Source organism: Camelus ferus, chromosome 7, assembly GCF_009834535.1.
Source record: "Camelus ferus isolate YT-003-E chromosome 7, BCGSAC_Cfer_1.0, whole genome shotgun sequence".
NCBI classification, from domain to species: domain Eukaryota; kingdom Metazoa; phylum Chordata; class Mammalia; order Artiodactyla; family Camelidae; genus Camelus; species Camelus ferus.
Genome location: NC_045702.1, coordinates 33,689,252 through 33,703,962, shown reverse-complemented (window position 1 = coordinate 33,703,962; position 14,711 = coordinate 33,689,252). Strand labels below are relative to the sequence as shown.

The 14,711-nt window shown below is 39.5% G+C and overlaps 1 protein-coding gene across 12 annotated transcripts in view; it reads right to left on the bottom strand.

Moving 5' to 3' along the window:
• IMMP2L (inner mitochondrial membrane peptidase subunit 2) overlaps nucleotides 1-13,670 on the bottom strand; it is a 1,220,903-nt gene extending 1,207,233 nt beyond the window's left edge. For 9 of the 12 annotated variants that reach the window (XM_032483681.1, XM_032483675.1, XM_032483685.1 and 6 more), the window contains exons 1-2: nucleotides 13,601-13,670; nucleotides 12,994-13,066 (exon numbers count right to left, since the gene is read on the bottom strand). The gene's annotated coding sequence lies outside the window, so the exon portion shown is untranslated. Of the gene's footprint in view, nucleotides 1-12,041; nucleotides 12,111-12,993; nucleotides 13,067-13,397; nucleotides 13,574-13,600 lie in introns of those variants that run through there. The other 3 variants (XM_032483678.1, XM_032483677.1, XM_032483676.1) reach the window with 3 other exon arrangements.
• Between the last annotated feature and the right edge of the window lie 1,041 nt (nucleotides 13,671-14,711).

Below are 14,711 nucleotides of genomic sequence, written 5' to 3'. Positions count from 1 at the left end.
ACCCTCTCTACCCAGTAAATACTTAATAAATATAAAACATTCTAATACCAGCTCAAAATATCACCGCCTCTTGTGTGAAGTCACAGGCAACCTCCCTTAGCTACATCCCATCCTATGCCACCCCCAAAGCTTTGTTTACCTCATTTTGGACACACTATATTCTGAATTATAGCCATTTAATTACGTATTCCTCTTCCCTACTTCCATACCACAGTATTCTTTTTGGGGGGGTTGGATTATATTATCTTTTTTTTAACTATAGTAAAGTATACATGTATAAAATTTACTATCTTAACCATTTTTAAGTATCTGGTTCAGTAGAGATAAGTATATTCACATTGTCGTGTAACCAACCTCCAGAACACTTCATCTTGCACTTCATCTGAAACTCTATATCCACTAAACAACATCTCCCCAATTCCCACCTAGCCCCAGCCCCTGGCGCCCATCTTTCTACTTTCTGTCTCTATGAACTTGACTACTCTAGGTACCTCATATACATGGAATCATACAGTATTTGTTTTCCTGTGACTGGCTTATTTTGGTTAGCATAATGTCCTCAAGGTCCATCCATCTTGTAGCTTGTGTCAGAACCTCCTTCCTCTTTAAAGCTGAATAAAATTCTGTTGTATGAATATACCACATTTTGTTTATCCATTCATCCACCCATGGACACTTGGGTTGCTCCCATCTTTTGGCTGTTATGAATAATGCTGCTACGAACACGGGTCTTAGTGACCATGCAAAATGGCTGCAGCATTTTACATTCTCACTAAGTGTATAAGGTTTCCAATTTCTCCATATCCTCACCATCACTTATTACTTTTTTTTTAATAATAGCTATTCTAATGAGTGTGTGTTTCCCTAATGACTAGTGATCTGTGCTTTTCATGTGCTTATCTTCAAGTCCTCTGCTCATTTTTTAGTTTGTTTTTGTTGTTGAGTTGTAAGTTTTTATATACTCTGAATATTAATCCCTCATCAGATATATGAACCACAGAGTTCTTTTTGATTCATTTTTCTATTCCCTAATTCTTCAGAGTTGGCTATAATACAGAAATACATTTTGAGTTGAAGATGTTTCTTCTTTTTTGAATTTATTTTTGTAAAATAAAAAATTCAAGATATCCAAAATGGGGTATACAATGGAAAATGAGATTCCTTCCCTTCCTTGTTCTCCAAAGGCATTTTCCATTTTCTTATAATTCCCTCCAGAGATATTCTGTGCATATACAAGAAAATATGTATCTTGATTTAGTCTGCTCCAAAATAGTAACCTACTAATACCCACTCTCCTGCACCTCGCCTTTTTGACTTATTATTCCATCTAAGTATATATAAACTGCCTTATTCTTTTTAATGACTACTAAATATTCTACTACATGTACCATAATTTATCCAGTCCTCTAAGGATGAGCATTTGTTTCCAATTGCTGCCAAAAATATCCTTAAATATATATTAGTTCATACAAGTACAAGATCTGTGGGTTAAATTCCAGTAGGGGAATCAAATAATATGTAGTTTTAAGTTTTGATAACTATTTCCAAATTGGTCGCAATGAAAACTGCAAAAATTCCTACATTTATTGGCAATAATGACATTACCTATTTCCCTGTACCCTCAATAACACCTCATGTTTTCAAACTTTGTTTCCCAATTTGATAGGTTAAAAAAAGAGTATCTCACTGAAGATTTATTTTGCTTTTTCTCTTATATAAACTGTCTATTTATATTCTTTCATATATTTGTCCATTCTTCTCTTTGATTGTTGGTTTTTTTCCCATTGAGTTGTTAGTGGTTTTTATATATTTATGAAATATCCCTTTTCCTATGATATAAACTGCAAATCTTCTTCCTACTGTATCTTTCTTTGCTTTTTTGATATAGTTTTTTTAATTCTGTTTTTGGCAATGCAGAATTCTCATATAGTCAGGCTTCATCATTCTCTTCTTCAGTGTTTTCTGAGCATCTCTTACTGTTCCCACAATTATCATAGTGAAAACCCTCACTACCTTGCAAGTAAATTATAGCTTCCCAATTGGTCTACTTTTCATTACTCCCTCTACCTTTCAACTAATGCTATACACTTGTCAGATTAATCCTCTTAAAACACCATGAATTAGTAAAGACACAACAAGTTGAGATTGCAATATAATAAAGATGTCAACTGTACTGACAGGAAATGACTATTACAGTTTTGTCTTGTACTAATTAAGCTCTGTCAAGCATTCTCAAATTCAGGAGTGTAGTTTTCTTTATTTTAATTCATTAGTATGTCACTGACCATACCTCTAAGTATTTTAAGCTAGAAGGACATTTTGATTGAAAAATAGAATTGTATTTAATATATCACCTGCCTCAGGACTTCAACTTCACAGGACTATTTTTATTCTCTCTCCCCAGAATTTTTCTACCAAACTTTCCCCTGCCCTAGTGGCTTCAACCACACAGAGAATGGTCATAAGAGCTTGAGAATCAAGCCTTTTTCTCACCATAAACAGGAAATAATGTGTCTCTGACTTTACACAGAATGTGGCACTATAATTTATGCTTTTGGAAAGAGTACTAACATTTCAAGCTGACATCTAGATAATAAATAAGATTAGGAGCCAAGCACACAAGCAGAACATCCCAAAGTGTATACCTTTCATAAGAAGACACAAGCTGACTTAATCAATAAGATATATTCAGATGGAAAATGCAGTTTTATTTCCCCCACAGGCACAGCTAAATAAGCATCTTTTCAGCAGTAGTGCCTTCCTAGCCTCAAATCACTGTTTCCCTTGATTACTTTTTTACAAAACTAAAAAAAAAAAAAATACATGTTATCTGCATTTTCCCAAAAGAAAATGAAAGTCAGAGACCAAAAGTTCATGTTCACATAGCTGATAGTAGAGCTAGCACTCAAATAAGTCTTCATAACCCCATTCCATATTCTTTTCACTATACATAACCACTTTAATGTCTAGAAATTTATATTTAATGCCTATTTTTAATTTCAAAATAAAAGTTTTAATAAAATGTTTAGAGTATTAATATCATCCACTCATATACACCAGACATGTCTCAAACTATTAATCTTCTAATCTATTATCATAACACATTTGTTCAGACTATTGTACTTCTCTTACCCACGAGAAAGAGTGAGACTCATAAAAATCACAAGCCAATTAGCTCATAAAGTGCTTCAAACTGCTCTAGATAATAATAATAGTAAATAGTTATTATTTAATAAAACCAAATAATAATTATTGAGTATTTAAATCTGACATCAATAAAACTCTTATTAAAGCAACTATTAAACAAATAAGCTCTTGGAAAAATACCAGAAGCTTTGTAAATAATTTGCTATACCAGGCAAACTAAAAATTTAGGCAAAGTGGCTACATATTATATGGATGGATGGATATATAGACAGACAGACAGACAGATTCCAAGTATATGACATTCTGGAAAAGGCCAAACTATGGAGACAAGTAAAAAGATCTGCGGTCAGGGAAGGATGAACTGGCACAGCAGAGTGGATTTCTAGGGCAGTGAAACTACTCTGTGTGATACTGTAACAGTGAATACACGATATTATACATTTGTCCAAACCTTTGTCACAACACCAAGAGTGAATCCTAATGTAAACTATGAACTTTAGGTAATAATGATTTGTCAATGTAGATTTATCAATTATCATAAATGTACTGTTCTGGTAAGTGATGTTGATAATGGGAGAAGGCTCTGCATGTGTGGGGATGAGCAGCATATGGGAAATCTCTGTACTTTCCACTTAATGTTGCCATGAACCTAAAATTGCCATGAACCTAAAATTACTCTAAAAAATAAAATCTATTAAAGTAAATTAAGGTAAATGATCTGTGGCTACTCTAATCTTTTCAATTGCTGCTTCTCATTTAGTAAAGAACACCCTTGGCCATCAACCCCCACCTTCCATCCGAGAGGCTCTGCTTTACACACTGGCTGCTGCATCTCCCAATGCTTGCCCTGCCCCTCCCCTTGCAGTCTGTTCACCCTCTAACGTGATGTCATCGGGAGACTAAGTCCAAAGACAGGGGAAATATTAAGAACAGACAAGATGGAGAAGGCAGATAGTGGCTAAGAAGGCAAAGAATTCCTAACAAGGGAAATCTGCAGGAAAATCTACAAGGGAGTGTAGATAGAAGAAAATAATCCTGAGATGCTCTTAACTTACTGGTCTACATAACACGAAAATCATATGAAATTACATTATCCTAAAATACAAAACACAATCTTACAAACATTTCCTGTCTTTAAAAAATGGCTTTGCTAAATGTCCATCAACGGATGACTGGATAAAGAAGATGTGGTATATTTATACAATGGAGTACTACTCAGCCATAAAAACCGACAACATAACGCCATTTGCAGCAACATGGATGCTCCTGGAGAATGTCATTCTAAGTGAAGTAAGCCCAAAAGAGAAAGAAAAATACCATTTGAGATCGCTCATATGTGGAATCTAAAAACAAAACAAAAACAAAAAACAAAAAAACCAAGCATAAATACAAAACATAAATAGACTCATAGACATAGAACACAAACTTGTGGTTGCCAAGGGGGCAAAGGGTGGTAAGGGATAGACAGGATTTCAAAATTGTAGAATAGATAAACAAGATTATACTGTATAGCACAGGGAAATATACACAAGATCTTATGGTAGCTCACAGAGAAAAAAATGTGACAATGAATATATATTTGTTTGTGTATGACTGAAATGTTGTGCTCTACACTGGAATTTGACACAACATTGTAAAATGATTATAAATCAATAAAAAAAAGAATGAAAGAAATAAAAAATAATGATAAAAAAATAAAAAATGGCTTTGCTGAACACAATTCTAAAACTAGACCTTGATAATGTGTTTATAATGTGTCCTCCAGCCACAAGCAAGATGATTTTTCAAAAGTTGACTGTAAATGCTACAAACATTTTTCAACAGAAGATATATAAATGTGTCTGTGTCAAAGTGCTGTTACAAAAACCTAGTTCTCAGAATAAACTTTTGGATAAAATTGCAAAGATTAAATTATTATGACTTATTACACGGAAGAAAAGATGTATACTTTTATCTTCTGAGTAATTTTAATCTCAGAAGTCAGAAACATGCTATGAGTTACCAAACTGAGCAGAGGTTCAGTGAGATTTTGAAACTGTCACACAGAATGACTGTGGCATGTGTGCTTGTTTGTTTGCTGGTTTGCTCTGGTCATCACAGAGGAGGCCAGGCTAAGCACCTGGCAGATCCAAAAATCTGAGTCATTTGGGAGAGGCTAAGGGCTCTAGTGGCAAGTCAGGGACCCATAAGACAGATTTAAAAATGGTACTGACAGGAGCCACCACCATCACTGCCACCACCTAGGCAAAAATGATCCCCTGCATCTGAAGCTTCAGTGGAGGCACAAAGGCTGGAGCTTCACCAGCGATCCAACTCAGTTCAGCAAATACCAATTAATCACCAACAAAGTACCAAGCATGAGGGTAAAGGTGCTGGGGGACATTGAAGAGACTTTGGTCTCAGGTATCTCACTTTGGGGAAACCACAGTGAGAAAAGCCTCATGGAAAACCACTTGTGGAGACACACCAAGCTGCCAACACCACTTGCCAGCCACATGGAAGTGGATCTTTTAGCCCCAGGCACGCCTTCCATTAACTGCACCCCTACATGGCATCTAAAGGCAACCTCATGAGACCCAGACAGAAGAACCTAAATTTTGGACCCACAGAAACCATAAGAACATAAGAACAGCAATCATTGCTATTTTCAGCCACTAAGTTTTTGATATGTTACAAAGCAAGAGAACTAATGCATCTTAATTTTACATTCAAGGCTCAGAGGCTGACTTACCTACTACCACACAGGAATGAGTACTTCAACTATGTCTGGAACTCAGTCTCTAGGCTTTAGATTCCATTTCCTTGTCATTAAATAATACCAGTTCTCAAGTTAAATAAGTTATGATATCACAAGAATGATCATTCCTATATGATTACATGACCAGCACTAACACATCAGGCTTCCCACAGTACAGAGACACAGCACAGGTCCCCACATACTTAACAGATATGATGAGACCTGCAGTATAACTGAATCTGTGACCTTCCATGGTACTCTGTGAGGTTTCTGTGATCTTCCATAAGAATTCTGGCGTTTTTTTAAAATATAATTTTGAAACATAAAAACCTAACATATTTATAACATTTTAAATACTAAACAGTTAACATTGTATCATCAAAATGCTCACCATGGTGAAATATTAAATCCCAATCCATAAAATGGTTACTATCTTGCAGAGCAAGGTGGCTGGCTCTTAGCCTGTCTACTCCTGGAGAAGGTTGACAGAGCATTTCACTGTGACAACCACATCTACAAGTAGTATCCCTTCGAACAATCACCCCCTTTGACCCACATGATCTTACAAGATGGGCAGGACAGGTATACTACCATCCCCATTTTCCAGAAGATGATAGGGCTTAGAAAAGTCTAAGTAACTTAACTAAGGACGCAGAGTTATTAAAAGGAACTACAAGAATTCAACCTACAATTTTTTAGCTCCAAATTCCAGACTTTTCTTCTGTCCCATGCGTCAGCTGGTGGTTCTCTACCTTGAATGCCTGGGGCACTTTGAAAATTACCAGCAACTGGACATCATCCTCTAGAAATTCTGATGTAATTGCTTTGACCTGCTTTAGCCATCTAATATATAATAAACCAGTGGTGATAAATTCACAGAAAGAGAAACTGTGGACATCTCCACATGTAAACTAAAACATCCTTATCCCCTAAGACAAAGATACCTTGAAATAAATGAAGTAGAACAAGAAGGAAGAGGAGTTGGGAAACTCAAACCCGTTCTGTGCTATCATGGGGCCACCAAGGAATATTTTATTCCCCTGATCCCACTCCCTGAACCTCATCACCCCATACCTTAACTCCACTGCAAGCTCTAACTTGAGCATCACCTCCTCTGTGAAGCCTTCACGATCACACAAAATAAAGAAGTCCCTTTTTTTTGGAATCTATCTTACCCTGAACTCTACCTCTACATAGCACACATTGCACAAGGCATTTATTTACACATCTATTTCTCTTAGTGGCCTGAGGGCTCCTTAAGGACAGGGTTCCTACCTTGTTTATCCTTCCTATCTTATATATCTTTGTATCCAGGGCCTTGAAGATAGCAGATATTAAAAAGTGTTTGCTGAATTGTATGACTCTTTTATATTTGATATGGTTATTTCCCCCTTGGCCTCCTAGTAGACACTCTTTTGAAATTTTTCAACTTTTAATAAAAGAAAGGGGATTTTTCCCCCCACAAGCATGTTAGGTTAGAGAATAATGTATGCAAAAAGGCCAGAAGTGGTGAGAGCAAGACAGCAGTGGAACTCTAGGCCAGGAATGAGTAGGATGAATGGGAATAAATGAGACATTCAAAGGGGAGATCAGGTATGAATTTTTTTAAGGGACGATTAGGTAAACAAAGGGACCACCTGATGTTCATTCACAAGAAAGTGTGGCAAAGAACAGCAATTACAGGTAACTGTATTTGCAATAGAGCTTTTAAATTCTGGACTGAAGACCAGGGAAGTCAGAATTTCTGAGGAGGAACCTAAGCCCACCTACTCTACCCTCATTTCCTCCCCTTCTATCCATCCCTTCGCCCAGAGGAGAGCAGTGTCAGGCCCACCATTCCAACCAATGACTTCTAACAGGCACCTGACTATCTTCATTAGACTTGACAGTTCGTAGCTTTAAATTTTAACTGGGTTCTACTTCTTGAAACTGTCCTGAGCTGTAGAGTTTTGCTTTCTCTTTTCTCCCAGTCTCTCTGACCATTCTCCTTTGGCATCCTTACATCTTTCTTTTTCTTGGTTTGTTCCTAAAATTTCTGTATCCTCTAAGACTTACTCCCAGTCCTTTTCTCTTCTCTTCCTAAGCAGTTCCTCTGAGCACTTTTACCTTTAACCATGCCTTCAACTGTCCATATGGTTAAGCACTCAGAAATCTGTATCTCCAGCCTCCACAACTCTTGTGATGCTCCAGGATCCTATATCCAATTGCCTCCTAGATGCCTCAACTCACCAATGATACACCCCACAAGCACATTAAACACATGTCTAAACCGAACTCATCACCTTTCCCCTCAGATTGCACCCTCCTCTCTCTTCCCTCTCAGTACCCAGAATCCCTGGCAGTCATTCTAGCAGCCTTGCTCTCCCAATCCTTTTAAAGTCAAAGAGTCGCAAAGACTAGCCAGTTCTCCCTCCTCCTAAATATTTTCCTAAATGTTCTCACTTCTGAGTAGCCCCACTGTTTCTGCCTTTATCTATGCTCTCAAATTCCTGTTAACCACACTAAGTGCACTGTCCTCTCAGCCCCCAATCTCCCCACAACCCCACATCCCCACCCAACTCCACCCCAATCTACCCAGCACACTGCTTTGACAGCGATCTTTCCTGTCACTCACAATCATTCAGTGGCTCACTCTACACATGGGATAGGACATGTACCCTGAATGAATTAGCTTTCCAGTTTCATCTCCTTTCACTCCTGACTTTGCCCTTCAGATTCAAATATAATGACCTACGTGTCGTTCCCTGGACACATTATGCTCTCATATGCCACACAACTACTCATACTATTAGCTCCATCTGGAAATGCTCTGGGCTGCATGTCAACCTGCCCACCCCTACTCAGCTTTCCAGACTCAGCTCAAATACAACCACAGCTAAAGCCCTTCTATGGCATTCCTGTCAGGGACCAGGAGCTTCTGCTAGGCTTCCTTGGTGTGTGTACATATCTCCATTACAGCAAACAGCACACAACATTGGAACCGTTGGTCAAGACGTCTAATGTCCTACTAGATTAAAAGCTCCTTGGTCAAGGAAAGTGACTTTTCATCTTTATATCCTCAGCACTAGTTTGATGCACAAAACATATGGAAAATAAGAAAAAAGAAAGAAAGGAATTAATGAATAAACTGTAGGCCAATGAAAAGATAAGATCACCTGGACTTTAAGTATAGGAAAAAAAATCCAGATTTTAAGGAAGTATGAACATCTATCATTAAGTCCCACCCATTAAAAAAAATAGAAATACATGGTTATTCAGATAGTATCAAGGTGATGAAGAAAAGAATTTATCAAAGGACTAAGTAGGCAATAAGGAGGTAAGAGTCTCCAATGGAGCAGCTGACGAAAGACTAACAGAAAGTTCAGAGATAAAGGTGGTTCTTTCTGAGCCAAGTAATTTATCAGCCTAAGCCCTTGGAATGAGCAAAAGATGGGCACCTTCTTCTCTCAGTTCACCACTCCTCCCCTTTGCCTTTATTCCCCATACCCTTCCCAGTCCCACTACCAAATCCCAGCTTTCATGGGTAATTCCCTTCAGCTAGAGCCACAAGTCTGGGATATGGGGGGGTAGTCTTTGTTCTGGTGACCAGGACCTTAGAGGAAAAAAAATGAAACTGCTATCTACTAGGGACTTTTTTGTACCAGATACAGTGCTACTTTACAAACACTCACTAAATCTCCCAGTAACCATGAGTAATTACAAATTACTCATTTCCGAGACAAGGAATTTGTATCCAAGGTCACACAGCTAAGCCATGACACAGCCAGCCCAAGAGCCCAGGAATGACAGTCTCCAGAGTATTTCTACAGCCCTGACCATCTCAAAACAGAGAGGGATGTGGTCCAGCTATTCTAGGTTGGAACTCAGAATACACTAGTCTCCAAAACACCATTAGCCATGTTGGTCAGAGTCTACAGGACCACTAACACACAGTGGTACACAAAGAGTTAACAAAGCCTGGGGTCCTGGCCTGGAAGTCTAAATGCTATTTGTTATTGGATTCCTATAAATACATTGTGTAACAGGACAAACAAAAGTGGTCTTGGAAATGAGTTTTGGGAATACAAAAGCTTCTTAAGTGAGGCTTTCCTTTAAGAATGTATTTCTTTCACAAAAAAAAAAAAAAAAAATCACCAAGGATAGAAACCATTTCGCCTTGTTAACTTGTAAGAACAATGACACGAGAAGACACCTGTGGGAAATGTGCTTATCTGACCAGGTGCTCATTTACAGTGCACTGTCATTTGAATAAAACATCACACTAAACCCTACAGCCCAGAGCTTATGACAGAAATGCCACAAACTACAGCAGTACCGCTGATATGCCTATAATCTACTGACAAAACGTAGTCCTTAGCAAAGTGAAACCAGATGTCTGGTGTGAAATCAGATGTCTGTGGACTTGTCTTTCTTGGCTTCCAGAGCAGTATTAGCCACACTAAATACAGAGCTTAGCTGTATATTAAACTCACAACTTGGCAAAATCATGACAGTTTGGACATGAAGCATCAGCATTTTTATTGTAATTCTTCTAAACCAAAGGACATTTCTGAAATAGAAATCCTAACTTTAAGCACTCAGCTCAATGTGGTAGTACATCTTTCTCACTTCGGCAACAGTGTCAGAGCTTTTTGAACACATGATAGAAACCCTTGCCCTTCATTTTTCAAGCCGACACTCTTTCCGCAGGCCTGTGGAATGACCTGATGGCGGAATCGGTGTCTGTCAGTCCTCGTCCCAGAAATTCCAGGATCAGATAGAACAGGTGATCACCTGTGAAAATGCAAATACCCGGGAGGCTTAGCACTTTTCGGAAAATAAATACTAGATTGCTTTCCACAATCACAAGAAAGATCAAAAGACAGTGGGTTACCAGATAGAGAAACAGGGAGGAAAATTAACAGTATCTCTATGCCAGGCACTGTTTTTGACACTTTCTTTTTCATATACTCATTGTTTGATTTTGACAGATGAGAAATTAAGGAGCAAAGAAGTGTTACTTGGCCTACAGCAGCAGAGCTAATATAATAAGAGTCAGGATTCACATCCATGTCTAAAAGACTATAACAGGCATGCTACTTCTCCATAAGGATCTGAGTGGAACAAAGAGTGGCGGTAATAGCCAAGAATATGGAGGTAAAAGGCAGAAATGTATAATTTTAACAAACAGTGGTCACTTGAGACTGATTTCATATGAGACTCCCTTTCGACCTTTTATATAATCCCTGCAAGATTTAATTTTAAATAACTTTTTTAACCTGATATAAACTTTGTAACCAGAAAGACACCTTTTTTTCATTTCAATTTTAAAAAATGAGATTAAATGTAGAGAAACTCATGCAAGTTAACAGTCTGCTTTAGTATTTATTTTCCCAAGTGCATCTTCCTTAACATTGCCTGTGCTTTCTAATCTTTGGTCATCTTTATGAAACAGTCCAAAAAATTATCCTTATCTAGTTATTACACTGGTTCAATACATTTATGACACTGGAAAATGACTATAACACTATTCATTACAGGACACAAATCACCATGGTCAGCCATCCTTGAAAGTTTATTTTTGAAAGTATCAGAAAGGCAGGAAAATAACAGTGTTCTCCCAGAACACTGCACCATATTAGTAGTAGAGGGAAGGCCTGTGTACATTAATACTTAACTATTCAGAAAATCCACAGAAACTGGTAAAAGGCCTGCTCCCAAATGGCTATCTCCAACTCCTCATTCTCACCATCCTACTTATATCAAAGTACTTTGATTTAAAAAAAAAGATAAATATCTACAGAATCAATAAATCAACCTATTGCCAGTTACAATTTTCTAATTTTTCATAAAGTACATTATGTGGCCATCTTCTAACTGATCACAAATAAATAAGAAGGCAGGTTCAGGGCAAAAGCAGCCAGTGTCAAGATGACATAGAGGGCAATTCAAGTTTTCCTGTAAGTATCCAAGAACGTGGCTTAGCTGAATTTTAACTAATTTAAAATGTTTCTGCATATGTGACATACAGGATGCACAAGGTGTTCCCAAACTTCTAAGAGCAGCTGTGTTTCATTTCGCTAATAGGAGGGACAGAGGGAGTGGTGGATAGGGGAAGTGATGGAAAAGTCGCACAGAAGAATCATTAAAAGAGCCCACACTGAAAATCATAGCAAACCTTCAAAGACTTCAATGTGCTGTTTGGCAACTTTTCAGAAGTTAACAGAATGCTGGTGAAGGGTATCAGCTGAAAGTCAAGAGAAAGAGGCCCAGTGTGGTAATTACTTACTCCCAAAGTACCCTCCACTATAAGCTTCAGAAAAGATCCCAAAAAAACTTCAACACTTGTGATGTTGCTATTAACTTTTTGCTTTGGAGTCCTAATGGATTTTTACAGGAATCCCCTTTTAAAATGTAAAGATCCTTGGAAGGGAACAAGGATCTACTGCGTAGTACAGGGAACTATATTCAATATCTTGTAATAACCTATAAAGAAAAAGAAACTGAAAAAAAAGTATGTGTATAACTGAATCACTTCGTTGTACACATGAAACATTGTAAATCAACTATACTTCAATTAAAAAAAAAAAGTGGGAAGAAGCCTTACTGATATGTTTCACTTTGTGACAGAAGTTACCTCAGGTTAAATGCCTACCATGGTATCTCACATGTAATGAATGATCAATATATAGCTGCTGAATTAAAAAAAAAAATCCTGAGGAGAATTTCGGGTTAATAATCAAAGAGAGCCAAAATTCTTTAACACTACAGTCTCAGAGATTAGTCAAAGCTAGCTAAGAGATATGAGCCTGAGACGGACAACCACAGGCCCAACATTCCAGAGGTGAACGGTAAGGACAGTTTTCTGCCAGGTCAAGCGGCTAAAAGGGACCCACGCAGCTGTCAGTCCTAGTCAACTATACGAACTCCATCTGAAAAACAGTTTTGGGCTTGGAGCTTGTGACCCCTGAAGGTGGGGCTCAGGTTCCTGACGAAAAGGAGGAATTTGGCCCCAAGATCCCCCAAAGGCAGCTCTGGGTCTAGTCTGTCTCTCCCTCGCGCGCGCGCTCGCTCGCTCTCTCTGAGGATGAAGTCCTAGCTCCTTCCACCCCTGACCATTCCTTACTTACCCTTTCTCCCGTTCCTCCTCGGTGAGAAGGGGTAAGTGGTTATTTTGTGCCCTCGCCCAATTTGGCCAAAACCCTAAAAGTAAAAATGACAGAGACAAACAGGTGTTTTAAAACCCTGAAGTTCAAGCCTCAGGAACTCCCACCACCTGCCCAACTCTTCAGACAGAAGGCAGCGCGTCTCCACAGCGCTCCCTCCCGGCCGGGACTTGGGCCAGAGTTGTCCCCTTTTCGGGGGGACGGGGGCAGACGAAAAGAGGGCGCAATTTAGGGGCACCCGCTCGTCAGGGAGGAGCGGGTAGGCTCCAAGATCGGTGTCGCCGCCTCTGGACTCCGGGTTTCGACCCGAGTTAGCGCGGGGGGGAGGGGGGGGCCAGGGTCCACCTCAGATAAACACGCGCACGCACACATGCTCGCGTTCGCCTCAGGACTTGCGGCCAAGCAGCCTTCCGCCTCCCAGAAACGCCTGCCCCCCCGTCTAGGGCCACCTTCCCCGGAAGGGTCCCAAGCCCTGGGGACCACCAGGTGGCGGCGGCTGCAGCGCGCCTGCCCACCCCCACCGACCTCACAGCCCCTCAGCCACCCCCGGACCCCGTCCCGCCCTTCGCACCCGCTGCGCAGCTCAGCCTAAGGGAAGTCCCCGCGCGGGCCCCGCCCTCCGCCGGTGGCAAGCTCCGCCCCCGCCCCCTGCGCGGGGGAGCCGCACGAAGCTCCGCCCCCGCCGGTAAAGCGGCCCTCCAGCGCCTGCGCGGGATAGGTTCAAAACCCGGCCTGGATCTCCAACAGATAGATCAAAAATAACACTCGCTTAGCAAGCAATTATTCAGCACTTGCTCCGAGCTCTGCACCATACTACAGGCGGACAGGGCAAGCAAAGAGTTGAAAATCTAGGAAACTGTCTTCATCCCCTCCTTTTGTTTTACAGATGAGAAAACCAAGACCCAAGAAGTTGCTTTAAGTTCACATAATGGCAAACTGCCTTCCTAGGGCTCTCCCAGCTGGACTCCTCCTTTCCGCGTTTTTTCTGCTAAAGTGGGCACAAGAAAACTGTTCAATTTTTCTGCTTCTAGACAAGCCAAAAGGAATAATCCAGAACAGGTGGTTTACCCTAAAGAAATCGGAGTTTCATATTTAAGTTTTTGTCTTCAAATGACACAAACTCTTAACTGGGTTATTACAACCTTCAAAGAAAGTGGAACCCAGAACTACTTTTCTTACGCTTCTCACAAGTGTATCCTTGATTGTGTCTGTCTTTGTTGTCCTTCTGGGTACTGACGGATTACTCTGTGCGTTTTCAAATTATTTATTACAAATATAAATACCAAATGGTCTGGTACTTTGGGCTCAAAACTAACTATAAAGGTGTAAAACGTACTCAGAGTCTTAAAAGGACCTGATAAATCTGAGGACAGTAAAATTGCTCTTCTGTGAAGGGGTTATGTACTACTTTTGTAGTTTTTCTTGTTTATTATTTTCTTACTTCTTAGTTATTCTTTATTATTGAAATAATTACTATTTTGCTCATGCTTAAGGATTTAATTCCAAGAGCACTTAGCTGAAAAGACCACCCTCATCAAATGTTCACGGGGGCCTATTTGTAAATTGGACTGGAATCTATTGGCACTAATAATTAATACTTAATTTAAGCGGTCTCAAATTAAACAGATGGAGTTCTGGCCACTAGAAGCTGGCAGTCGGGGATGGAATGTACAGGGAAAAAC